General features: G+C 52.4%; 1 protein-coding gene and 1 pseudogene across 1 annotated transcript in view; one reads left to right on the top strand and one right to left on the bottom strand.

Moving 5' to 3' along the window:
* LOC149992466 (polypeptide N-acetylgalactosaminyltransferase 2) overlaps positions 1-26,212 on the bottom strand; it is a 167,394-nt gene that overhangs the window by 84,808 nt on the left and 56,374 nt on the right. The gene's annotated exons all lie outside the window — the stretch shown is intronic.
* Positions 1,986-4,704, top strand: LOC149992467 (large ribosomal subunit protein eL36 pseudogene; annotated as a pseudogene).

Raw genomic sequence — 26,212 nt, 5'->3', positions numbered from 1 at the left:
AATTACAAATTCATCGTTCACAAAGGAGTTGTTGTGTGTCGTTAGCCCATTTCACAGGTAAGTAAACACCTAGGGAAAGGTGGTGGCTACAGGGCAATCAGGGCCTAGATTCCACAGCCACCTGTCCCAAAGCAGCGTTTTTCCACAGCTCCCGGCTGCGATCAGAGCACTGAAGCGGAGTGGAGCGTTCACACCCACCCCTCACATGAGCAACATGGAGCAAGAACCTGCCAAGGGACCTGCACCCGAGAGGAGGGAAGAGCCACCCCAGTGGGGCCCCGTCCGCTGGTGCGTTCCAGGGGTGCTGGATGCCACAGGAACCTGCCTCCCTTTTGGGCTGTGCCCTGGCACAGGATGGACAGCCCCAGTCAGGGACAAGCAGTCTGACCCCTTATTCCCAGCACACTTACTTATTTACACATCCATTCTCTGCCTCCAACAGCGGGGACATTTTCCACACTCTTACCAGCATGTGGTATGACAACATGGGCAGCAGAAGACCCACTATGTGATTTAAAAGCAAAAAGATGGAGTGTAAATTAGTTCAGCCCAACTGGGAGGCGATTTGGCACTTCGAATCAAGGACCAGAAAGAAAAACACACAACCTTTAAGAGGAGACATCTCATCTCCAATCTATCCTAATGAACTAACCCAAAACAAGGAACGCATTTTGTGCATGAATGTTGCAACAGTGTTTATAAGTGAAAAAGAAACAAAGTATTCTCCAGTAAGAGGCTGGTTAATTTATGTTACAAACCCTCAAAAGAGTATTGTGCAACCATTAAGAATTATAATTATAGCTCTGGCCAGGTAGATCAATTGATTAGAGCATCATCCTGATATGCCAAGGTTGTGGGTTTGATCTCCAGTTAGGGCACATACAAGAAAAAAAAACCAATGAATGTGTAAATAAATGCAAAAACAAACCCCTGTCTCTCAAAAAAAGGGGGATTATAATTATATAGATCACACAGAATTTGCAAAATGCTTATAATGGTAAATGAAAAAGCAGAAGACAAAATTTCCTGTATACAATGGAACAACTACACAAAAATGCGTATCCATATGGATTAGCCTGGAATAAATGCACTAAAATATGGATTAGCCTGGAATAAATGCACTAAAATAAAGATGCTTGTGTTAGAGTGGAGAATGATGAGGCTTGTCTCTACTTCTCAAACTCCGTCATGTTTTTAAATTACCTTCATGAATAATAAATCCTAACATAGACACGTTTAGGTTGAAACTTCAAACCTGTGCAATATTTCATGTCATTAAGGCATCACGGCAGCTGGGCCACCATCAAGCCTGAGGCTGTTAAAGCGGCTGGGAACCCACGTGGCGGCACAGGGGCTGTTTCCAAAAACAGGTGTGAGCCTGGCCTCTGCTTTTAAGGTGTGAGGTCAAGGCAGTATTCTAGAACCTAGGGAGGTCTCCCCACTCCCCAGGAATTGGAGAGAGGGCCAGAAGGGTCTCTGCTGTCCTGGGCGGGGTTCAGCCCTGCCAGGTTAGGCTCCGGCAGGCCTGTTGAGGAGCCTGGCTCTTCTGTGTCCCCCTCTTTCCCTACTGAGTGGAGAATGGTCAACATTTGGGTCAACAAAGGACCAGACTGATCTTGTGTGCTTGCGGCCACTGTTAGCACTGAACTTTTATACTAAGCGGCACACCTACGCTGTGTCCACAGGCAACCACATGCACAAAGGGAGGGGTCACAGTGCACGCTTCTGCCAGCCGCCAGCTCTGGCTCGGCTGCCCCGTTCCTACAACAAGGAACGTGGAGGGGATGTCAGCAGCAAGGACAGTGACCTCACTACCTGCCACTGACTGAGAAGCCAGGAGCTGCAGAGCAGCTGCGTGTATGTGTTTCCATCATTCTCAGCATCCTGGAGGTGCAACATCAACGTCCCCATTTCAAAGATGAGATAACTGAGACCGAAGAGAGGACCAAGAGCACATGGCAGGCAGCCGGGGAGGAGCAGCGGCCATGGCTCTGTGCTACTCCCTGGCCATGGGCCTCAACAAGGGCCACGAGGTGACCAAGAATGTGAGCAAGCCCAGGCACAGCTGCTGCCGTGGGCACCTCACCAAGCACCCCAAGTTCGTGCAGGACGGGATCCAAGAGGTGAGTGGTGAACCATGGAGCTACTCAAGGTCTCTGAGGACCAAAGGGCCCTGAAGTCCATCAGGAAAACAGTGGGGACACACACCTGTGCCAAGAGGGAGAGAGGGGAGCCAAGCACTGTCCTTGCAGCCACAAGGAAGGCAGCAGCCAAGAAGGATGGAGCCCCATCCCCTTCGTGTGTATTAAAACCTGTTCAGGAAAAAAAAAAAAAGAGCACATGGCAAATAGGCAGTATGTCTGGTGTCACCCCAGTGGGACTGGCCCAGAGTCCATGCTCTGTCCACATGCCAGGCCAGCTCTGGGATAGACTGACTGACCCATGGCCCGCCTGGGTAGTCAGAATAACTAAAACCCAGGCATCCCTGGAAAATGCCTGGCCCTCACTGAGTTAAACAGTAACTGGGGAATGCCAGTTAAAATTTATCCTTTCTCCTTATCTTCCCTTATTCAACTCCAGAAAACCACGACCTTACGCTAGTATCTGTTTTCAGAGGTTGCTTTTCCTGCCCCCACACTTGATCTCATTTTTAGCCATAACGGAGGAGCTGGGGGCCAGGTGACATGCTGCAAGGTGCTCGGGCATTGCAGGCCACTTCAAATGCCTTCCTTGGAGTTCACGGCAGTAGGAACCATGTTTGCCACCCACGGTGACATTGCACGAATGAAACGAGGTAACATGCTAAGACAATAAGGCTAGGTGGGGCTGACATACAGCAGGTTCTCAATACAACAGCCTTAGAAGTTAGAAGACATCCATTTCACAGCAGAGAAAACTAAGGCCCCAGAAATCACCTGAGTTTCCCAAGGTCCCACAGTCACTGATAAGCACTCACGCATCTTCTATCTATGGCAGACCCAGGGAGTCTGGCATTCACAAACCACCACCAAGGAGTGTAGACTCCAGAGAGTTTGTTCCAGCTGGTGCTTGTAGCTCATCTCTACCGCACATTAAGCTCGGAGACTCTGACAGTTTATTCTTTTTTTAATGATGAGTTCTAAAGAGCCTGTTTAACTGTTCATTTCTCTCTGTAGGCCAAAGACTTAGTGTTCACTGGCTTTGAAACTAGAAAGGGCTAGATTCAAACCCAGGTTCCAAAACTTTACAAATTATCAATTTAATTCTCAGTAGCATTAACCAGAATGCTAAACAAGAGAGGATTAGAGAAAGCGTACGTGAAATGCTTGGAACGTAGTTCAGTTCAGATAGAGGAGCCTCAATGTTAACACCTGGAGGATGTATTAAACCAGATTAACTAAGTGCAGGAAGGAACTCACTAGAAAGTTGGTTGGCCTTACACGGTTGTGAAAGAGAGCAAAGTTCATTTGAGTCAAATCAAGCACAGCATCCAAACTCACTTTCATTCATGTCTACACACGCTTATGCAATAGCACTATAGTCCCGAGTCTTAGCAGCAAAACCAATGAATCGGGAGTGCCAGGAGTTTTTCTATTTACAAAAAAAAAATTCTGCTAGTGAGTCATACCAAAGGTTTAAACCCCATAGTCTTCCTAAAGGGATTAAGTAGCTTAAAACAAAATAGAAATACAAAAGAAATGGAACATTATGACTGAGGAAATGAAGAAGCAAAAATGCTTTGGTTGACTTGAATTTTAACTCTGAGCTTCCGGGAGACAGAAGTAAAAGGAATAACAGGTACAAGAATTAAGATGTAATGAGACCTAGTGACGGGCCAGCAGAAATGGAGGCAAGTCACGTGCCAAAAGGAAACCGGGGCGTGACCCAGTTAGGGTCCCAGTTCAGCCAGATGCCAAAGGCCGTGACCCAGTTAGGGTCCCCGTTCAGACCAGACGCCAAAGGCTGTGCCTCACTAACTGTGTTCTCATCACCCAGATGAAGTCACAAGTACCTTAAAAGAGGCTGCATTTCTGGTGGAAAATCTCACTATTTGTTATGAAAGTAACAGATCTGAAGTAATGGACTGTGGTAGGTTAAAATGTCCCCATTTCTTGGCTGCTCCTCCCACAGAGAGCTGGAGTGAAAGGCCCCTCGCTCCCAGGGCTGGCCACGTGACTGGCTTTGGCCGGTTGGATGTCAGCAACCATGAGGCAAGGGGGGGCTTGTGCGCTGGACTTGCCCTCCTGGAACGTGGCCCTGGGGCCACCGTGCTCGGCCGGACCCCGGACAACAGCCAGCAATGCTGTGGCACATGTGAGTGAGGCCACCGCGAACCAGCCAACAACTCGCTGTCACCCGACTGCAGGGACCCACGTGAGCCCCGCTGAGAGCCCACAGGGTGGAGAGGAGTCATTTATCACTCTTGCTTCAGGGGCTTTGCGAGGCAGATCCCTGAGACAAGGATAGCAATGAAATGACGCCAGAAGTCAACAGCAGCTTCCCCGTGAATGGAAAGCTGGTTTCATGTGGTGTCGCCCACAAAGGCCTCTGGGTATGACACGAAAGGGCAACCCCGTCCAAGGACTCTGCGTGGAGCAGAGCAAAACCAGTGCCACCTGCACAGTGTGGGCCAGCACCCCACTTTGGGTATCAGGTCCCTGGGAGTGCGTGTACATCAGCAGCGCTAACGGAGCTTTTGAGCTGCAGAAGCTGTCTCTCAGATAACCAAGGAACCAGCTAACAAATACTGCTTTGATATTTACTAGTGCCAGGTCCTTTGCTAGGAGGCAGAGATGCAGACATGCTTGTATATGGTCAGGCCCTGCCCTAAAGGGTCTCAGAGATGTGAGTACACGGCATGGCGTGTGATCTTGGGCCCGTCTCTACCCTCCCTAAGGCTCAGGCCCTTGTCTATAGGGTGGGGACGGTAGTTAATGGTCACCACATAGAGTCTGATGCATACTATATGTTCAACAGCATTAGTATTGTTATTAACACTAAAATCTTGACACTAATAGTATCATTTTGCTATGATAAGGAAGATGGACTGGAGAAGTAGTCAGCAGGAGGAAGCGAGGAGGGAGCATTTGGAGATGACCGTGGCCGTTCTGGAGAAAAGAAATGAAGGTCTGACCAGTGAGCAGAGACTCAGGGCTCTGGCCTGGGGCCAGGAGGACACACCTGGGTGGGGTGGCTGCTGGACTGTGAACACACCCCAAAGGGCTGTGACTTTGGCCTCCCACCAACCCCTCCAGTCATTCGGGGCCAAAAGGCAGTAATGGAAGGCACGTTGGCCAACTCCTCCAGATCCCAGAGCAAACTGGCCAACATGGCTGGGCCAAGCGCCCAGGAAAGCCGCCATCTCCCCAGGATTCCAGTTCCCTAGAGGCATGGTCCCTGTGGGCAAGGGGGTTAAAGGACGAGGAGGGCCACCGTGGCCAGAGCCAGCCAGGCTGCAGGTGCTGGGGCAGATGCCACAGCTCCTTCCAGAACTGACCAACACCCACCTGGCCCTGCTCCGTGGGTCACATCCAGCTCACACCTGCACTCACACACTGTTCTCAGTGGGGCAGCCTGGCCACTCAGAACCACGATGGCCCGGTGCCAGCCGGCTCCCTGAGGCCACAGCACACCCTTCTCATAGACTCAAGGGGGCCCTAGACATTTTGAGAGAAAAGCAACAGAAGGATTTGGTATCATGCACATATATGGGAAGTCATGTGCATTGCATGTTCTGTGGCGCAAGGAAGGAACATCTGATAAGAGAAAGAAGACAGTTCCTGCGGTAAATAAAATATCACATCAACAGCAGCTCCAAGTGCAGGTGGGTGGTGCTTGTCCCGGGGCAACATCAAAGCCAGGTCTCCAGACTGCAGGTTAAAGAGTGCTTTCTGTAAAGCCCTGTTTCAGCCACTACTCTGTCTCACCTCAAAGCGGTGTCGGCAACGTGGCCAGACACGCAGAACCTGCCTCTCCACCACCTTTGAACAGTTGACGGAAGAAGGAAATTGCTGAACAGGCCGCGGAAACCTGGTGTGGGGCTAGGTGTGCTCAGAAACACCACCTCCGGGCTCAGTCCTCTTGGTGGCCACGTACCACTGTGTACACAACCGAAGCTTCCAGACAGCACTCATCCAATGAACTTGGAGGCTGTGGGTGCAAGACCTGTAACCGCAATGGCACTAGGGGTCACGGGGAGAATGGGCCCTGGCAGGCTGCTGGCTCACAGCCTGACTTGGCTTATACGAAGGGCGATGCATGAGAACCCGCACGGCAGGCCGGGCCGCCTGTCTGATGGACTGGGACAAGCTCTGCAGGCCAGGCTGGCTGCTTCTGCTCTCCAGGGAAGAGGGGACCCTGTGGCTACAATATTTTGCTGTCCATTCCCAGGGCTGGTGCGTCAAGTCTGGCAGAATGTCCCAGGTGGCTGACTTTCACTCCTACCTTTGGCATTTTCCAAAGCAAAAGTTGCTGATTTCAGGTCTCGGCCTCCTCATCTCTAAGAAAGGCAATGTTCGCTAGAAAAAGCCTGATGTGTCTGTCTACAATCCCTCGACGGACCCACGTGTTCAGGCCTCATCCACATGCTGGAGAAATGCGCTGGCCCCTGGCTGGGCCCTGATATGTCCCTGGCACAACACCAAATGCCATTCTCACCCTGCCCCCCGCTGCCCAGGGAGTCCAGGGGCTCCCACCCGCTGCAAGCGCTCACTTCGCTCCACAGCAGCCAGCCCTCCCTGCCCACTCAGGCCTCTTCCTTACCAACCGATCCCCCTCGCTGCTCAACTCAGGCCTGTTCCAGCCGGTTCTCCACAAGCAACATGATCACTCTCACTTCCTTGGCTCATGCCTGTTTTTCCATTTCTTAAAGTATAGTTCACGTACAGCGTAATTCACTGCAATGTACAGCTGTGAGTTTGGACAACTGTTCACAATCATGCAACCCTCACCAGAAGCAAGATACAGAGTAGCTCCATCATCTCCCTAACAAAATTCCCCTGTGGACCTTCACCCCTCCCCCAGCCCGACCACCCTTCCCCAGAATGCCACAGAAATTGGACTCAGTCTTCCCTCACTCCTGCGATGCACTGAGCCACCCACATTGTCTGTAGAGGGCAGAGGTCACACACACAACCGCATTCCATTGTGTGCACACACACCCCACAGCCCGCTCACCCATCCCCCACAAGGGGGATGGCTAAGTAGTTTCCATTGGGGGACAAATATGAATGAAGTCCTTAAGGATGCTGTGAGCACATACATGTCCATTTCCCTTGGGTAAACAACGAAGAGCAGGACTGCTCAGTGTGCGAGAACACGTTCAACTTTTTAAGAAACTGTCAACTGTTCTCAAACGGGTCAGGTCACCTCATATTCCCACCAGCGACGTGCGAGTTCCAGGTCTCTCCATCCTTACCAGCACTTGGTGTTACCATTTTTTAATTAAGTCATTCTAGCAGGTGTCTAGTGACATGATGTGGCTATAATTATGTTTACTGCATATGTGCCAGTACGTGCTCAACGGCTCCCACACACCTCAATTAATGCTCATTTCAACTCTACACAGTAAGTTCCAGTACTTTCTCTGCTGTTAGATGAGGAAGCCGAAGTGGCGCTTAAACCAGGGTCCAATGACTACAAAATTCACGGTGTTGAGCCATGGTCTCTCCTAGGAGTACCGCATTTACCCTTCATGGATTCTCCACATTTTCTCAGGCCCTGGCTCCCATTTTACCCACTCAGTACTATTTTTCTAAATCATAATGTGACAATGAGGCATCTGACCTTGCCTTATATTGTTTGATCAATTCCCTAATTATTTCATTTATTTCCAATTACAGAGCCAAAGCCTTCTAGAAATCACTCACATTTCTTGTTTCCCAAACAAGATGTTCAGTGTCTCGGATCCACAGTACCCGTCTCCCCAACACTGCTTTTTCTTCTTCCACATTTCAGGCACAGACTCAAATGAACCAGAGTAAGTGGAAAGTGTTCGGAAGTCAAGGGGGAAGATTTGCGATAAAAAAACAGAACACGCCAACCTGCGTGTTGTGGCCCAGCGCGCCATCCGGCTTTGTGAAGTCACAACCTGCAGGTCATATCCCGCCCTACCTGGGCTATCACAAAGTTAAGGCAGTTTAGTTGCAGAAAATATGGCTGGTTAAGGGTCAAGGTAAAGGCCCCCCCTCCACCAGAAACGATTACCATAAACTGATCCATGACAAAAGATAAGAAAATGTCCAGGGTCTAGAAAGCAGGGTGAAAATGGCTGGTGGCATCGTGAAGAACCGGTTTTAGGAGACACACATGGGCGGCCAAGGAAACGCAAGGAGGAGCCTCCTGGGTCCACTAACCCAGGACAGGAGACACCCCTGGGAGGACGATGCAAACCGGTGCTAGAGCCAGAAACGGGTCCTAAGCAACCCGGCAGACCTCCGCCAGGGAACTGGGAGCTGTGGAGGCGGCCACACGCGGGGCCCCGGTGGCACCTGCGTCCTCGTGCGCTTGTGTTCAGTTTTCTTTCTTTCTACCTGTCATCCATCTATCGTCTATCTGTGCTCCCTCACCCTCTCCTAACCCCAGCGCCATGCTGTCACCACCCACAAGTGGCAGACACTTCCAATCAATGCCTCTACCCTGCACACAACCCCCACAGTGTAAGGAGACAAAAGCCTTACCCTGTTTCTACGCCTTCCCCACAGAGGGCTCTGGTCCCCTCCCCTCACTGCCCCGTCACACCTCTCTGGCCTCCACAGAGCCATGGGCCAAGTCCACAGCATGGATTCATGGTTTTTTCCTCTGACCTGACTTGTGGTTCCCTCCCTCTCCAGCTGGCAAGTCACTCCAGAATCTGCCTTTTTAAAGCAAAGCTTTTACCCTGTGTTCAAACTCTAGAAGGAACTGGACATTGATACTTCATTTCTTTGCAACCTCAGGCCCTTCTTGGGACCTGGCCCCGTATCTAATCTCTCTCTTTCATCCTCAGCTCTGCCTTGCCTCCAGCCAAGCTGGGTCATTCCTGATTTTATCTGCACTGTTCACTTGGGAATTCAGTTTGGGGTTTATAAGGATTTTCCCTTAGAAATGGTCTTCAGATTACACAACCTTCAGTCTCCACAAAGTCTGGCTCTGCTGTGGCATTTTTGTGTTGGGAGGGTCCTGCCCTGCCCCTGCCAGTCCCAGGGGTGAGACCCTGTCTCACCACGAACCCCTACAACTGTGCTCACCAGCACACGGTCTGGGAGGCAGCCCTGGTGTCCGTCCTCAACATAGTTCAGTTCCTGACCGGTGGTTTTTTAACCTTTACCCGAGGACGTGCTTATTGATTTGAGAGAGTGAGGGGAAGGGAGGGAGGGAGGGGAGAGAGGGTGGCGGGGAGAGAGAGACTGTGATGTGAGAAGGAAACATCTATCAGTTGGCTCCTGTACGCACCATGACCGGGGGGATCAAACCCACAACCTTTCTGTGTATGAGATGATGCTCCAACCACTGAGCCACCCGGCCAGGGCCTGATCTGTTTTTGAAGGTCCATGAATAGGCTAAACTTTTTACATGTTAAACTTCTAAATGAACAGCCCTTCTTCCAAAGAGCTCCTGGTTGAGTTGTATCCCAGTATCACTTCCCGGACGGCTCAGCCAAGCAAGGACTGGGAGGAGGAGGGAGCTGTGTTTGAGAGGGCACAGGCAGTGGTGGTGGGGACGGCAGGGGTGTGGGGGATGGTGGTGACACTCCAGAGACCACGGGGACATGCGGGCAGAGAGCCTGAGGCAGTTGGAGAGGCAGAGGCCTGGAGCTCGCCAGGGGGTGGGGGCTTTGAGAACCCTCAGGCAGAGACAGTGGGGAACTGCCCTCTGACCTCAGCTCTCACCTTGCAGGGGAGAGTGACCCTCTTACACAGGAGGGGACTGTGGAACCTGGGGGAGCCCCTGGTAGAAAACTATGGAGGACAGCCAGAGACGGCCGTGCTGGCGATCAGGTAGGCTGGCTGGGCACACGGGCTGGATGGGCCAGGGGCTGGGCCAAGCCTTCTAGCCAGAACTGCCAGCAGGCACGTCCTCAGCAGCTGAAGTTCAAGTCCAGGGTCCTGATCTTGGCACCAGAGGAGAGCCACAGCTGGCAGCAAGGCCTGAGGGGCGCTGCCAGGAGCACCTCCACTTGGATCCCCAGTTTGGGGCTCCATACACAAAGGAGCCCCCTCCCAGGCAAGAAAATGGAAGAAGCAGGTAAGCGGGGTGTGTTAGGTTGTGGCAACTTAATAACATCTTTTTTTTTTTTTTTGTATTAGAAAAAAAAGTAAAACTAGAGTGGAGGGCCAGTCCTACCCGAGAGGCCCTGATGTTTAAAGCCCCAAACCAAGGTCCCACCACAAAGACCCCACAAAATGACAGAAAGTCTTTAAAGGCTAGAACTGCCAATGGCCCTGGACAAGTGTGCCAAATGATAAGGCTTTTTAGAAGGTCAATTCATAATAAACTGACAAATGCCACCTGACTGAGCTTCCTGCGGTGGCCATAACCAAGTACCACAGACTGGGTGGCTTCAACGACAGAAGTTTATCTCACAATTCTGAGCCTGGAAGTCCAAGGTCATGGTGTTGGCAGTACCGCACTCTCTTTAAAGGCGTAACGCGAGGGTCTGCGCCAGGCCTCTCCCCCTGGCTTGTGGATGGCCGTCTCCTCCTTGCATCCCTGGGGGTGCGCATCTCTGTGCCCAAATGTCCCCTTTTCATATGAACCACAGTCACCCTGGCTTGGGGCCCACCCAAACAATCTCCTTTTAACTTGCTATCTCTGTAAAGACCCTGTCTTCAAATAAGGTCCCATTCTGAGCTACTGGGAGTTAGGACTCCACACTGTCTTTTTACGGGGGCCGTGGGGGCACCTGTAACAATTCCTCTCCCCCAGAGATCTCCCAGCAGGGGCGGTCCACAAACCCAAGGCCCAACACTTCTCACTCAGCCCCTGGCTTCCCCATCCATCTGCGGCTGTTCGTTCACACGGTCCCTCTGACCCGAGGCTGTCGTGAGAAAGGCGGATGGCGGCTCTCTGCCACTGTCGGGAGGCTGGAGTGGCGGTCCTTCTCTGAAGAAGCGTCCACCTGGGGAAGCTTGTGCCCACCGTGTGAGGAAGGGCTCACACCCATCCTAAGCCCAGCATGTACGGCACTTGATCTTGGAAAGGACTGAACAGTGAAATATTTAATCGTACAAAATACACATTCCTGTTGCCCAGCGGGGTAAATTCTTGGCCTCACAGCCTGACAGACGCTCAGATTATGCAAGCTCTTTTCCACAAAGCTCCCGCCTCCTGGAGGCTAATCTGACAGAGACTTATTCTTCTCTCCAAATAATGGGTGAAAAAGGACTCCCTTTCTGAGTCTTTGTTAAGACAGACAGCCAAGCAGACAGGCCCACACAATAAATCTGCATAAATGTTGGGATGGGGGCTGGGCACCAGAGGCTTTTATTAACGTATCAATTCCGCCAGACTCTGATGCAGGAAAGAGAGTGAATGATAAGGGCCACCGGCTGGAGGTCCCAAGGCCCGTGGCCTCCTGCCCACCTCGGTGCAGGGAGGGGGCCGGGCAAGAACAATGGCTGTATGCATCTCCCAGGCCTGGGCAGCAGGCCCAAGGCCAGACGCTGAGCTCACTGTCTGACAAGGGAGACCTCTGGGTGGGAACCTGACAAAGAAGAAGGGTGGGGCTGGCAGGGCCCTCAGGAGACCCGTGACTGGTGAACTCAGAGGGCGTCCTCAGACAAAACTGGACGTTCTCTATGGATCATTTCTCAAAAAGACTGGGTAAATTAACACCGAGGTCATTGTAATGCTTGTTTCTAAGCAGAAAGTATTATGGGTATTTTTTTGTTTCCCTAATACACTAAAATGTGCTTACTGTGATGTTAAATAAAAAAGAAGAAAATCTTTAAAATGTTAAAGAATGAGCCCTCGTAGGTTACTGTTTCAGGGTACTTGCCAAACGTGACTATGGAAATGCGCTCCTAAGTAACAGACACGGAGCTGACTGAGTCCCAGGTGTGGCACTGGGCTTATGCTTTCACGACCCCCTCTAGTTTTATCTTATTTAAATGTATTTAGAAGGACTGAGAGCATTTTAGCCAAGTCACCAAGGATTAATTTTACTCTCAGTGGTGGACAAAAAAACCCTAAGGCGCAGGAAGGTGGGAGTGATTTTCCCAAAACCAGAGCCATGGGGAAGACGCCCCAACAGGTAACAGGGTCAGAGGCTGAAGCCTGGAAGGTATCTATATGGAAAATCAGACCCTCACCTGAGAATGCAGACAGGTGGGCAAGTTACCCTCTTCTTAGTGCACCTGGGTCTGGGGACAAAGACAAAGGAACTGAAGGGGACCCAGCTGTGGAGGGGACCAGGCTGGCAAGGAGTATGACTCTCGTCTCATCAGACATGAAAAGTGCGTGTGTGTCATGAAGCAGATCAGCCAGTTCCCTGAGAGCCTCTCCTTTCATTCCTCCCCTCGCTGACTCTGCACTAAGCCCACCTTAAGAAACGAATTTAAGAGACCCAGTACATAATTCATAGATTTAAATATATATATATATATAATACAGATATGCACACATACGCGCACACACCCACACGCAGTGACGTGATATAAACTACTACCTATTTATAGTGTGTGCGCTCTGCTCTAGTATTTTCTCACTTCTCTTCTGTTTAATTTTTCTTTTAAACACAGATGCCACCCTCCTAAATCAGTTTCATGATCTACTTAGCAGGTTGTGACTTACAATTTGAAAACCGTGCCCTAGTCTTTGGAAGAGTCCTGTTCAAGGTCCCAGCCAGGTGTCAGATGCATGTACAGCCAGGCCATGAGTCCAAGCCGGAGTCACAGAGGTCAAGGGAGGCTCGTTGGTCTGGTCCTCCTGCGTGCTGTTCACCTACAGCTGGGGACCGGGACGGACCCCAGGGGCTGTGCTATCCTTCCGTAGGCCTGCGCGATTAGAGCAGGGCCCTGTAGAGAAGATGCCCCAGGGCAAGCAATTCGGAGCCTGTGAGAGGCCTGGAACTCCTCCTCTCAGGGCCATGTTTGGGGGACGGGTGATTGGGGTCTACCACTTCATTAAGGACACACAGACCATGCATCACCTCTTGGCCCACTGTGCTCTGAAGGCAGTTTACATTTCTGGCTAGGCCATCATCCTTGGCTTTCTGGGGGCACCCACACAGACAGTCAGACCCTCACCTTAATCATCACCCTGGTCTGGGCCTAAATGTGCAACACTGTATTTGAATGGAAACAGCAACCAGAGCAAGAGGGGCCAAAGTGAGGTTCTACTGGGACACCTTCCAATGCCCTTCCCTCCGGGAAGATGTCCTGGGGGCCCCACAGCGTGCAGAGGACAGGAGGACAGAGGAAGAAGACAAAGAAGGCCACAGTCTCACCAACTGCTCCATAATCATCATGCTGGCAAAGCTATGAAATCCATTCCGGGAGGCCACACAAAATCCTGAACATCTTTTCCCAAGAGAAAGAATACTATGTTCCAGGAAGCAACTCGGGTAATGTACTTTAAATAGAAGAGAGCTGAATGGAAGTCACACAAAGGCACAAAACACATCTGCATGCCTGCTGCAGTCAGCCAAGTCCTGAGACTTGTGACAAGTGACCTGAACTGGGGTTCTGTGAGTCGCTTTGAGACAGACTCCTCCGGGAAGGAAAGGCAGAAATAAAGTCACTTGTGCTCAGGAGACAGTCAGGAGACGAGGCACAAAGGCCCTGTTTGGAAGGCCGGAGGGCAGCCCTGGATGGCGGAGGGCTGTCCTTGTGCCTCCTGCCACCACGACAGGGTGGGGAGAGGGTCACTGTCCCAGCACACCCCTCAGTGGAAGGCCAAACACAGCCGCAGCGCTGCAGACGCGTCTGGGACCGAATTATAAGGAAAGCTTCAAGTCCCAAAACAAGACAGAACAGAACAAACAAAAGCCAAGAAACAAAAATCCCCAGGACGCTGAAGCTCCTGTAAAGGGGAAGAGAGGCCTCCATAAGGACAGCTGATACAATCAGAGGCTTCACTGTCTGGCTAATATACGGTAAGAAAGACACCCCCTCCAAGTCCCAGCTTGATCGCCGACAGAAAGAGTCCCCGTGCTGGGAAGGCTGCTGACCAAAACAAAGTGCACGGAAAGTAACGCCTGAAGCTGTTTAGCACATCTTCTTAAAACTGCTTTTGGAAGTAGCTTCAAAGTTGAACGCAACATCCAAACACGAGTTTCTGGGAGCACATGGGCCACCCTGAGACATGTACGGAGTGTTGCCTTTTTACCTCCAACCTGTGAAGTCTCTTCTGGGTGTCGCAGTTCAGGCTTTCTCGGCGAACTGAAGGAGAAGCGTGTCTTCCGTACGCGGAAACGAGGGCACGCAGAGGTGGGCAGCTGCCCAGTCGCCCCAGCTTCAGAGCCCAGGAAAGGAGGGCAGCCTGGCAGATCTGACTTGTGGCTCCAGGGCCTGAGCAGCCATCCTCATCCTGGGCTGTCTCCCTGTGTGGCTGTCACACTACATTATGGCATAATCAGGTGAGACAGCAGCGTGATGTCAGGTGTCTCTAAGGATTAAACGAGGAGTGGGAAGCCTGCAGAGGCACTGCACACGTCAGGATCCATTGCTCTGACGGCCACCAGGCAGCCCTGCTGAGCTGACTCAGCGATCTGCCCTGAGGTGGCTCTGCCAGTCTCCGGAGACAAATGCTAATGAGGCAGGAGACCCGGCGGTTTCACAGGTGTTTGTCACGCACGCTATTCTACAAGTGAAGAGCGCCTGGCAGCTCTTTCCCACTCTGGACATTGAATTATTCAACGTACCTGTCTGTTTATATTTACACAGCTGAGATATAAAACAACAAACCAAAACAGGCCTCCTGCCGATCTCATTAAGCTGACCTAGGCGGCACATCATAGCAGTATGCACACATGCGCGCACACACAATGCAGCATATGCATGTGTGCACACGTGTGCATACAAGCACACACATGGACACTCATACATCAGCCTTCTAGCTACAAGGGTCCAGAACCTTCTGCCGTACTCCAGTGCACCACCCAGTCACAACAGCGGTCCACACCAGGATCACTAGGAAGGTGAGGGAATCCTTTAGCTCCGAAACCCCCCTCCTCACAAGACCAGACCCAGGAATCGCCACAATGGCCCACTGCTCACACAGCTAACCCTGTGCACACACTATGGGCAATCTGCAGAAGAGAGACCCCATACATCCGCGGCGAGGCAGCAACCAGGCCCGATGCTCCTGCATGGTGCCCTCTGGGAGAGACAGGATCTAGGCTGTAAAATGACCCCAGGAGCCAAATCGCAGCAACAGCAGCAGCAGCAGCAGCTTTTGCCACCAGGCAACCAAGACTCAGACAAGGAAAACCCTTTAAAAGGTTGACCCACCCAGAAACTGCCTTTGAGAGTGAGGTGTGCCTTTCCCGAGAGACACTGAGGGACTGGAGGCTGGGCAGCAGGGAGGGAGGGTGGGGAGGGGAGCAACCTGTGCTAAACAAGTGCTTTGCCAGTCCTGTGGGGCCTCAGGGAAGGGTCACTCTGGACCACAGATTTAGAAGAGGACTCCCGGGTCACAGAGGCTGTGGAAAGGGTCCAGATCGATGGAAGGCCCCCACTGCACATCAGGTTCCCCGACTCCAGGGCTGGGAGCAAAGTGCCTCATCACCGTGGGACTCTCTCCGTGAGCATCCAGAGTAAGGAAAGACTCAGAAAAACGATTTACGTACTAACAACAAATAACAGAGATGGACGGGTGGCCACACACCTCCAGGAAACGGCATGAGCCACTGCTCAGGCCTGGGGCCTGGATCCACCCGTGGTCCCCTAACCAACTACATGAAAGGGGGGAGCATCCAGTCTGCCGTTAGTCAATTTCTCATGTCCAACTCCAAACAACAGACAGACAATGACCGTCTTTGTACTCCCTACCCAGGAGGAGTGCTTATTTTCAGCCTGGCCAATAAACATAAGTACACACAGATCAGTGGGGAGCAAGGAGAAGACAGCACCCTCTCAAGAGATGAGAACCACAGGAAAAGCCCACAAGTAGCCTCAGAAACGTGTCCACTGACTGCCCGAAGCAGCCCGGACAAGGGTGGACCATGTGCTCTCTTCTCAATCTCGGGATAATAAAAATGCAGGCGCAGCTTCTGGAAGACAAGTCCTTCCCAGAGGAGCTGGGCCAGTGGGAAAGGAAGCAGCTTTGCTGATCCTGTTTTCTCTGCAATTTAGTTCTTCACAGGGACCCTGTTTCCCACGTGCTTTTTCCAAGTCCAGATGGAACCCCACCCGACCCCAGGAAGATGGCTGCCACTTCCTCTTGACCTCACTGCTCCAAGGCAGCACCCAGTACCCTCAGCAAAGTCCCACATGGCACCATGCCAGCCAGGATGGCGTTCAACATCAGCTGTGAGTCAGGTTCTTTAAAACCATGGAAGTGCCTAGGCCCAGCCTCAGCAATGGAAGAATCGCGGGTCCAGGGATCCCCAAGTGATGGGGACGAGGTGAGAACTACGAACAAGGCTACGTTTTCTCACCAAAGTGTTTTAAAAATCAAAATATAACGGACACTGGAGATGAGCTTCAAACACCAGGTACCTGGGGACCCAAAGGATGCAGAGGACAAGACCTGATTTCCAAGACAAACCATCTGGGAAGGCCTGGGCCTCACCCTGACTCCCAAGCTTTGGGGTCCCGGGGGGAGCTTAACATGCAGATTTCTGAGCCGCACCCCCCAGAATCTGATTCCTAGGGTCTGGACTAGAAATGGTGGTCTGAGGGTTAACCTTGTTTCAAGACAGAGGACAATGAGTGAGTCTCAGGTGTCACAGTGAAACAGACACCCTGGCTCAGGAGGAGCTGCCCTGGAGCCGCTGGGGGCTCAGCCCCTCTCTCCTGGGTTTTGGAGGTTTCCAAGGAGGAGGAGCCAACATCTCTCAGAGATCTTTCCAGAAGGCCTGAGGGGAGGTATCAGAAGGTTGCCGTCCTCCCACAGTGAGTTCGGAAGCCACTATTTCAGACACGCTCACCGTAACCTGTGCACTGAGCCAACCCGCTCCTGCCGGGCTTTCTTAGACTTCTTATAAATGCAGCTGCCCCCCAGGTCCTGCAGCCCCTAACTAGCTCTCTACTCTGTCATCCCACATGAGAATACTGACACTGGTTAATGACGCTTACTTTGAAGGAAGCATCACAGGAAGAAAAACAACGCCTAGATTTGCTTGAAAATACATGGACAGAAAAAAAGCATAAACGTATAGGAAAAGACCGAACAAGAACAGCAAAACACGAATGGTTGTTGGGGGGGTGCGGGGGACTAGTGCACAGGAGCTCGCAGTGTCTACTGCTGTAGATTTTTTATAATAGAAACTTTAAAAAAAAATTCTGAAAGTCCATGTATTTATTAGAATCATGATCATAATTCTAGTATCAAAGAACAGAGCCTACCCCCCGTTCACTTGGAGGCCCTTGGCTCTCTGGTCATTGGTTACAGACAAGTGACCCCAATTGTCCTGGCCTGCAGCGCCTGTCCCTGTTTAATTATTAATGCCTCCGCGCTCACCCTCAAAGGCGCCCGGTCTGCATACTCAACTGCAGAGCCACCCTGGACACAGGCACAGTGAGCCGTACAACAGCAGGGTCGTCTCTGAAATGGGGCCTGAACGCAGCAGTGACATCTTGCCCAGCCCACCCGACGTCATGATCTAGGTCAGAACGCGCCTGCCCCAGATCGGCTTCCGCACAGCGCTCGCTCCAGCGGCGGCAGAGCTGCTTCTGTAAGCCGAGTATGTGCCGGCGGATTCTGGAAACATGGTTCTGAGTGTTTTAGGAAGCACCACCCTGTTTGCAAGGGTGATGGAGAGCGGATGGCAGCCAGCCAGGGCGGGGGGACCAAGCAAAATGGGAAACAGACTCCTGGACAAGGACCCCAGTGTGGTGATTGCTGGGGGAGGCGGTTATAAGGGGACTTAATGGGAAAACATACGATAAAGACGAAATTAAAAAATAATAAAATGAAATTTCTTTAAAAAAAGAAAGGGTGCTATTTTTAAACTGTTTAAGATTTCAAGGTCAGCCCCCAGAATCGTTAAAAACAAACTCCTGGTATTTGACAAAGGCCCTCCCAAACAGGAGGGACATCACCTGGGAGAAACCAAACAAGCTTTTCACCACTAAACACGGAGACAGTCAAATGCCAACTGAAAGAAAGGTCAATAAACAGCTGTCGCAGCTGGGAAGTCTGGCCACCCTGTAGATGTCACTCCTGGGATGTCACAGATAGACAGGCACAACACCCTTTGAATTATCAGAGTGACGACAGAGACCTGGGAAAACCAGGAGCTTCGGTAAGGACGTGGGACTGAAACTTTCCCGGGTGAACAACAACTCGCAGAAAGCCAGGAGAAAGCAGGGTGTGTTCGGGGCCTGACGGGTGATCTTTCTATGTGGCTGTCACATCTCTTTAGAGAGCAGCAGCAGCACCCACTGCAACGTCAGCCAGCCTCCGGGGCGGGCTCCTCTGGGACCTCAGGGTCACCTGAAGTGCGGCAGCCAGAGAGGTGCGCTGGAAGCCCCGACGTGCCCCCTGCACCCCTGCCCTTCGCTGCCACTTCCCCTGGGGCCGGCGACCCCGTTTCTATGTTTCATTCCTGCGGCTGCTGGATGGAGCACCCGGCGTGTCTCGAACCAGAACTACCTGGGCCCCCGAGCCTGTCAGGTGGTCTCTTCCCCTGAGTTTTCAGATGTGGAAACTGAAAGCCAGAGGGAGTGGGGACCCTTCCCAGGGCATGGCTCTCATCAGCGACGAGGCAGAGAGCCTGGTGCCCACTGCTGACAGAGGACCCGAAGGGTCTGCACCTGGATTCAGGCTCCAGGAGGAGCAGAAGCCAGGCTCAGCCAGCGCCTTCTCTGTACACAGCCTGCTGTCCTGGGACGAGGGGCTGGCCCTGGCTGCAGGCAGGGGTTCAGAGAGGCCTCAGCACCTTCTCCCAGTGATACAGGCTGATCCCCGCTTTGGTTTTAAAAAGAACATTTAAAGGGATACTTTATAAGTGAGTCTTCAGGAAAATAAAAAGAGCCATGAAAACCTGCTTACTAAGGCCCCCATGTAAGCTGGGGAATAAGTAGCTGATCAATAAGAACCCAGAAAGCATTTAACCAATAACAAATGCATTTTATTAAGGAAGTGAATAGAACAGGCAAGATCCTCCTTATGAAAGTTAAACTCTAGGCTTCCAGACTCCCCCGAAGCCTGGCTGATCTTTACCCACATGGCATACCCACGCAAAAGGTGCTTACGAGGTGCTGTAACCATATTAACTTGGGTAATCCTCAACAGCCCTGAGGCAGGTGCAATCGGACTCCCATTTTACACAGGGGGAAACAAACGCACAAAGATGTTGTTATCTGCACAAGAGGGATCAACCCGCAGAGCTGGAACGTAAATTCCAGTCTCTGGCTCCAGCCTCCAGGTCCTTAACCACCGAGCACCCTGCCTCCAGCTGTGGGAGGCCCAGGTGCCACGCCCCTGTGGATGGCTGGGTAAGTCTCAGTGTGAGTGCTGCTTTTAGAAACATCTGGGGTTTCCCAGGCCCCTGGGTGATGGGATGCAGAAGGACCCACAGGTGTGGAAAGGAGACAGGGCCTGGAGAGGCCCCCTCTCCACAGTCCCTGGCAGACGGACAGGGAAGGTCTCCTGCCCACAGCGTCCCAGCCGCTGGCTCCCACTAGCGCCGGCCTCCGCCTGCTCCGCCTTCTCTCCTTCCCCTGCCCCCTCGCAGGAGCCCCAGAGCCTGACTGAATCAGCCCCACCTCTTGTTAGGCACTGGCTGCCTTTCCTGGACAGACGGACTGACATAAGCACCAAGGACAATGATTTTCCAAGTTCCAGACAATCAACTCATCACCCAGCCTGACAGTAACTCCCAGTGCCCTCACTGACCTTCGGTGATTTGTCACCAGCAGCCAGGGTCTGGCCTCAGCTTCCTTGTCCACAGATTTAAACTTGACGCAAGTCACTCAGCAAGGTTTGTGGACCGTTTACTAGGCCGAGTCCTTTTTTTTTTTAACATGTGTTAACTCCACTTAATTCTCTCAACAACCACCCAAGGTCACAAAGCAAGGTAAGTCTGTCCAACAAACAAACAAAAAACCCCAGAAAATAACAGGGGCTGATGAGGACGCAGAGAAACTGGACCCTCGTGCACTGCTGGGCAGAACGTAAAATGCTGCAGCCGCTACGGAAAGCGGAGCGGGCGGTTCCTCAAAAAGTTAAAAGTGGAACCACCTTCTGACCCAGCAGTTTCACTTCTGAGTGCAGACCCGAGGCCTAAACAGACACTTGCACACCCGCGCTCACGATGTAGCCGAGGAGAAGCTACCGTCTGCACAGACAGACGAATGGATGCTCCGAGGGAAGGAAATCCTGACACCCACCACAACACGGGGGAGCCTGGAGGCCATTATGCAGAGGGAAAGAGTCCAGTCACTTACACGAGGTACCCAGACGAGTCAAATTCACAGGGACAGAGAGCAGAATGGTGGCTGCCAGGGGCTGGGGGCAGGGGGCGATGAGGAGATAGTGTTTAACGAGGACAAAGCTATAGTGCGGGAAAATAAATCCAGTTCTGGAGGGGCACGGTGGCGATGGCTGTACAACCCTGCGGGTTCTTCTTAATGCCATCCCATTTACCGCCTTGTCTTCACCACCTAAAGATAAGACGGTAAATTGTACTATATATTATACATTCACCACAATTAAAATAATTTTTTGAAAGCAAAGTGAGGGGCACAGCTGGGGTCTGAACCTGAGCCGGTGGCTGTCTTAAGTGATGGGGAAGGCCTCCTCTTTCGGTTGTGACATTAAGACCCCAGGATACATGCCTGACGTTTCCACAATAAACCAGCTCCTCCCACTCCCCTGTAGGGTAACCTCATTCACCTTTACTCACAGTGCCCTTGAAAAAGCAGATCACCTAGAAGAATTGTAAGACTCCTTATTTACATGGCTACGCATTCTTGTTTAGTCTGAGGTTTGTTCCAAAATATACACATGGGCAAGGAATGCAGAACTGGAGATGTTAAGGACAGAGCTCCTTCTGGACCACAAAGGACCCAGGAGAGCAGAGCCTCTTTTTCCTTCCCGTGAGGGCCAGCCTTTGGTGGTCAGAACGGAAATCCTGAGTGAACTGGAAAGCTGGGTGAGCGGGCCGTCTGAAGGCACACACTAGAGGCAGTCACCTTCTGCTGTGTGACACTAAGTGCCTTAGACAATTCCCTCACCACTGAGGTGACGCAGCCCTCTCCCAGAGGAGAAGGGGAGGGGCTTCATAAACAAGGTGACAGCTGAACACTGACAGAATTAGGCCTGGGCGGGGGAGGAAGGGAGTGCCCCGGGAAACCCCGCTGGAGGAAAGATGGCTTTGCTGAGCACACCCACATCCTTCCCAGGTGTGACTCGAATCTCCATAACAACAGGCAGCAGGCTTCCAAGGGAGTCGCGGGCCACAGTGTGTCCACCCTCCTGGCACTCCTGGCACTGGAGGGGGCGGGGCAGTGAGAGGAGCAGGGACTCGGCCCAGGGAGGTGGCAGCAAGCAGAGAAATCGAACACAAGTTCTGGGCCAAGACTCCCAGCTACACTACTGTTTATTTACACGCCACCTGGCAGGGACTGTCTTTCAATGAACTCTTGGCTGTCCCCAAGGCTGTCCCCAAATGTGACGCAGCGGGATGGCAAGGACAAACCATCCTCACACCCAGACCTGCCCCACTGCCACCTTCAGCGGACGTGCTGACCTGCTGGAACCCAGGCCCGCAGCTTTGGCATGCACTCCGCCCCCGCCCCCACCCAGCATCCAACTGGGTAAGGATGAGCTGGTAGTTAACAAGCAGATGCCAGGGCAGAGGAGAGGGGAGGCTGGAGGCAGAGGAGCCCGTGGCGTGGCGTGGCGTGGCGTGGCGTGGCGTGGCGGAGGGTGCAGTGGCCGCCGGCTCTGGTCTGGCTGCAGCAGGAACACAGCAGCCTGGGCACCCACATCCTCTCAGGGCCTGGGCTGTCTCCCAAGAGTCTAAAGGAGTGGAACCAATTCCTCTCTATGGTCCCTCCTGGGGCTGTGCAGCTCTGTCAGTCTGAGAACCTGCAGTCTGAACGACCAGCCCACAGGACAGGGACCGCTGCCCGGAACGTAAAAGTCAGGCAGATTATTTTCATTACAACCCAAAGCAAAATGACGTTCCAGAAATGTGAGCAATCATCATAAAAAGTAACAAAATGGAATTTCCTTTAAGACACCATGGAATCCAGGCTCAGCACGGTGATTTCTCTTCCTTATAAATTGTACTAAGAAAACAAAAAACAGAACTCCTTCCTGTTTCTCTGCTCTTTCCTTCGGTGCCATTTTGTCAGAACTCTACCAGCTCCTGGCTCACTGGGAGGCTTAGAAACTTTCCAGCTGAACAGGAAGAAAAGGACAGGGTTCAGCAAGAATGCAGCCCACTGGGGTGGCAAGGCCCTGCCCCGTTCGGAAGCAATGACAAAGGTCACAAGGAGCCTGGCACACCCCGTCACAGCCTGGATGGCGGGCAGGTGCTCAGCACACTCCCATCACAGCCCTGACTGCGGCCAGGAACTTGGCACACCCTGTCACAGTCCCAACGGCGGCCAGGTGCTCAGCGCACTGCCATCACAGCCCTGATGGTGGCCTGGCACTCAGCACATCCCTGTCACAGCCCTGACAATAACTTCACTCAAAGGCAACGCAGGAAAGCGCAGCCCATCCGCCCAGCAACAATGCTATTAACTGTCTTTCCAGTGGAGGCTGCAGAGGAGTCCCACTATGTTACCCAGTGGGGCCTCCATCAGCGATTCAGAGGCGGAGGACCAGACAGCCAAATGCTTCACAGAGCCCCCCAAAGCACGTCGCAAATCCTCTTACTGGAGGACAAGGGAAGCTCCCCTGCAGAGGGCTCTGGGCCTCCATTTAATCTTCAAATGCATTTGTCCCATTTTCCCTTCACGCTAGTGGCTTTCCCACACCTGCTCCTGGCCGGCCTGCAGTTCGGGGGTCCTAAATGAAGCTCTTCCGCCTGCAGAGTAAACCGTCCTCACCTCACGGGGCAGATGGAGGCTGCGACCCAGCGTCCTCTCAGCCCTGGCCAGGGTCTCCCCACGGCCCAGACAGACGGCAGGTGGGCACAGTGGACACAGACCAATGCACTTCTCATCAGAAAGACCACACACGGAGAACAAAAGCACGTGGACTTCAACGCAAATCATGATTCTTCGGGTTTAGCAGTAACACCTGAAGTGTTCTCACCTACATCCCTTTGTTTACATTAAAAACTCGGGGACGGGGATGAATCCACCCATTTTACACAGTAATGAAAGGGACGCTCACGGAAGTGATGTGACTGTCACTGTCAGCTAGAAAAGGCTGGACGCTTCTAGTTGGTCTCCTCAGACTAGAAATCCCTTGAGAGCAGATGCTGGGCACTGCCCCCATCAGGTGCTGGGACCCAGTGGGCAGGAGAGGGGAGGGGCTCCAATCGCAGGACTCTGGGAAGATGCTATCGGCGACAAGTGAGGGTGTCTTCCATGAAGCCTTTGTCACTGAACAAAATCCAAGGAGAACACGGTGGAAGGGGCGGGGGAAGATTAGAATGATGCACAGCTTGCTTGTAAAACAAACCCAAACTAAAAATACTGGGAAGCCTTTATTTCCAACGCAAAGTCAACAGACGTCAAAGGAGAACGTGTTTTCACTTTCATTAATTAAAGAAAAGCGGAACCATATACAGCTGCCCCTTAAACGCCGCGGCGGCGGGGGCAGGGGTGCCTACAACCAAAAATCTACATATAATTTTGACTCCCCTAAAACTTAACTATAAATAGCCTACTGCTGACCAGAAGGCTTACCAATAATATAAACAGTTGACTAACATACATCTGTATATGTACTTATCCCATATCTTACGATAAAGTGAGAAGAAAATGTTAGTAAATCAAATCGTAAGAGAAAATATACTTACAGTATTTCTTAAAAGATTTTATTTAGTTTTAGAGAGAAAGGAAGGGAAGGAACAAAGAGAGGGAAAGGAACATCCATCTGCTGCCTCTTGAACACGCCCCAACGGGGGACTGAATCCACAACCAGGTTTGTGCCCTGACCAGGATTCGAACAGGCAGCCTTTCGCTTTGTGGGATGACAACCAACCGAGCCACACTGGTCAGGGCTGCATTTCCAGTATTGAAGAAATCCTCACGAGTGCACCCATGCAGTTCAAACCCTTGTTGTTCAAGGGTCTGCTGTACATCATTCCTGAGCCAGACCCTATTTTCTCTCTTTTCTCCATTTTCAGTGCTTTAGTGCACCGGGTTGCAACCTAGCTCTGGGCACGTCCAGACGCCCACAGTACCCACAGCAGTGGCAGGATGCTGGCGTCCGCAGCATGGGCTCCTGATGCTCTACTGAGAGGACCCTGGGACCAGGAGAATTTAATAAAGAGCAGCTGCCCTTCTGCAGATAATTAATTCACATCCACCCCTCGGCTTTGGAAGCGAAAGCCATGCTGCCTGGGTTGCTGGACAGCCTCGGCGGGCTGCCCAGCTAAGGGTCACCAGCCAGTACACACTCCCCGGCTCAGCACCTGACCAGGCACACCCCTGGGTGGCATCTGCCTGAGCAAGTCTGAGCCAGGATCAGACTCAGTCTGCCACCTGGAAGCAGCACAGACCCAGCCTCCACTCTGCCCCGAGGCTAGAGTCCTCTCCACAGAGCGGCATGCTTCCCAGCACCCCTCCTGCCTGGGAGTGAGACCAGCTGGCTGCAGCCAGGAAGCCCGTGGGGAAGCCCACGTGGGGGAGGCAGGGTGTAGAACAGAAGCTCCTGGAGGGGCAGGATCCCTTTGTCTCAAGGAAATAACCTCATACCTCGGGAACAACCCGCTGACCCTAGAAGCTGCTCTGGCCCCCAAACCCCCTAGCTTCCCTAGGCCCACCCAGAAAGAAGCCTGCAGAGAAAAGGAGCAGAGAGGAGCCAGGCTGAGCTGTGGGAAAAGCAAGCTGCGTAGACAGCAGGCTTTATTTCAACGTGTTCCCGCTGAGTGACCTTGGACCAGAATAAATGGCATTTTATTTGCCAGTAAAATGGCCCTGCTGGGACCCTCCTCCGGTGCGCCTCTCCAAGTCCTGTGAGACCCCAAACAAGCCATGTTCTGAAGGTCCTAATAACAGCATCCATGCAGAGCGCTGCCCCGGGACTTCTGACGCTACCCTTACACCCAGGTCTCCAGAAGTGGCGCCTCAGAAGCGACTCCCTGGAGTCTGTGATCTGAAGACGCAGACGAGGGGGCGAGTCCCACTGTGTAACCCTCTTTAGGGAAGGACGGATACCGATGGGAAGATGGTGCCTCTGGGTCAGGAGTCGTCAGCAGGCCACACAGTGTGCCAGGAGCTGCGTGAGGAAGAGAACATGGGACAGACAGGCGTGTTCTGGAATGCTAGGTTACATGGAAAAAGAGTACAACTCGGGCAGCCAGGTCTTGGAGGCCCCGCAGGGCCATCTGTAGACAGCTGGCAGCCAGGCACACCTGCTGAAGGGGACCCTGACAGTAACACCAAAAGCAAACGTTTCAGTCTTAAAAGAGTATGTACAGCTGAGGGACAACTCCCAGCTCCTGCAGCCTGCAATGTCGCGCTTCAACTGCTAAGAGTGACAAGCGGGAGCCTGATGCTTACGGAGCACCTGCTGCCTGCCCAGGAAACGCTGCTGGGGCTACACACACATCAGCTCACTGGATTCTCCTGGCAAGGCTCCAGAAAAAAATCCTTTATCCTCTTTTACGGAAATGAAAACTGAGGATCATAAAGATGGCACTTGTCTCAGACACTCCAGCAATAAATGGCGGAGTCAGAATTGAAATGCAAAGCCAAGCCTGGCAGACTGCCAAGGGTCCCCTGCCCCCGGCTCTGGAAGGGGCCAGGAGGAAGGGCGCGTCCCATCGCTGAGGTCAGTGGGCGAGCCCACGGGGGCTTCCACACGGAAGGCAGATTCTGACTGCTTCGTGGCTCGTGCCTGCTGATCCAGAGAGAGCGACGTGGAAGGCACCTGGGCGCATTTAGAGCCCCTGCAGCACCAGGGGGGAGATGAAGTCTGAAGAGCAGAGTCTTCTCTAAGACAAGCATCACAAGGT

The sequence above is a fragment of the Furipterus horrens genome, unplaced genomic scaffold (assembly GCF_987537825.1).
Source record: "Furipterus horrens unplaced genomic scaffold, mFurHor1.1.pri manual_scaffold_15, whole genome shotgun sequence".
Lineage (NCBI taxonomy): Eukaryota > Metazoa > Chordata > Mammalia > Chiroptera > Furipteridae > Furipterus > Furipterus horrens.
The sequence above is the reverse complement of the archived record's forward strand: the minus strand, read 5'-3'. Positions and strand labels throughout refer to the sequence as shown.